Here is a 2,043-nt window from a genome sequence, read left to right on the forward strand (position 1 = left end):
TCCCCTCCCTCCCTGCCCGCCACCTCCCCTTCCCTCCCAGCTGTTCTGGAGGGTGTTGGTAATGAGCATCGGGGGGGCACTGCCACTGTGACCGCTTCGTCCTCAGGCAGGGAGGCGTGGAGAAACCCCGCTGCTTGGGTGGCCAGGGCATGTTCACCGCCACCACAAACTACCCCAGCAGTGGCTCAAACTTGGGCCTGTGCAACCAATTGCTGCCCGCCCTCTCAGTGGCATGTGCACAGTTGGCAAAAGAGTGTTGTGGACATACAGACAGACACACAGACAAGCAGACAAAGCCCTTTATTATATTAGAATCATTCATTTCTGTTCAAGGCCTTCTTTGAAAATGAGGATTGTTATGCACAGACAGTGTGCCATTTTTTCATGGTTTATAAAGACTTTTAGGTGATGAGTAATTACAAATTTAGAAAAATATACAGCTGTCATTTTTCTCTGTTCTCTGAAACAGTGATAGGAAAAGATGAAATTGAACACTGGTTGCTGTTACTACCCACATATGTTCTTTGCTTCTTTCAGCTCTCAAGAGTCATTGCAGTTCCAACAGTACGGTGTGAATTAAAATTCCATTTTGCTGAGTATTGTCATCTAACACCCTTTTACAACATTTACTATACGGAAACTATGCACAAAAATATGAAATATATGTTCCAACCTTAGAAAATACATGGCAAACCATTCTTATTTTACTTCATTAGTTCATCTGTAGAAATATTCGAGATTTGAAATCTATACCGCTTAAGTACAACCACTGTTATATATGAGGATCAGTCATGTAGTTGGAGCACAAAAAGTGAATAACATTATTAGTTATACTTAAGAGATGATAAATGAAATATACAGGCTATTGTTTAGATGTGGACAGGAGGTCTTCATTTGTTGTACTGGTCAAAATTATGTCACTACCAATGCTATTCAAAATAAATATGCCACAATGTACTTGGAAATAGTCAAAATATTTAATCTTATAATATAAAGTTTATATTTATATTCTACATCTCCCTCTATTTCAGGCATGTAAAAGAAAGAGCTCTTTTACTTTATGCTTTTCAACCTGAAGTGTACATTAAAGAAGCAACAAAACAATTTTTATAGACTCCAATTCACAAGTTCATATTTAACAACAATAAAATGACAAGCTCCTCATAACTTGGAATGTGAAGAAACTGATAAACAAGTGTTTGCAGTACCACACCACATTATAAAAGCTGGCAACTCAATTTTCCTCCTCAGCCATCAACAATTATTGATTTTCTACACTTAAAACACTCTTCAATAACTATGTGCAAATAGGATATTCCTATTGAATACTCTCAGTATGATATCCTATTTTTACTGAATAATATTGTACAATGTTAAATCAAATACTATACAGTGTAAAATTTGTATACATTAACTTCACTTATCCCAGACTGATACTGGTTAATACTTCAATGTCCAGTTGGCATCAATGAGTGTCTCATTAACCTTCATCTTCATCTGACCAACAGGCAAAATGCAGCAGTCATTGTTGTATATTCCCCAACACTTGATAAAGATGACAGAACACAAGAAGAATTCTATTTGAAATAGAAACAAAGTCCAGTCATTTGTGCTTGAGGAAGATAAGACGATTCTTCTTAGCAATTTCAATGCTAGAATGGGCAGGAACTCAGAGCTATGGAAAAAAAGGCCCAAAAATGAAGGGGTGGGAAAAGTCGATTTAAATTAATTTTTTCTCCTGAACAAGTATTTAGAACATGGTATAATTATCACAAACTCCCTATTCTGCCAGGGCAACAAGTGGAAAACATAGAATCATAGAATCATAGAATCAATGAGTCAGAAGGGACCTAGACAGATCATTGAGTCTGACCCCCTGCCATGGGCAGGAAGGAGCACTGGGGGTGGCAGGGGTCATAAGACCCCAGCCAGGTGCCTATCCAGTCTTCTCTTGAAGATTTCCAGGGAAGGTGAGAGCACCACCTCTCTGGGAAGTGTATTCCAGGCTCTGGCCACCCTCACAGTGAAGTAGTTCTTCCTAAT

Source organism: Gavialis gangeticus, unplaced genomic scaffold (assembly GCF_001723915.1).
Source record: "Gavialis gangeticus isolate Ggan-Ray unplaced genomic scaffold, GavGan_comp1, whole genome shotgun sequence".
NCBI lineage: Eukaryota > Metazoa > Chordata > Crocodylia > Gavialidae > Gavialis > Gavialis gangeticus.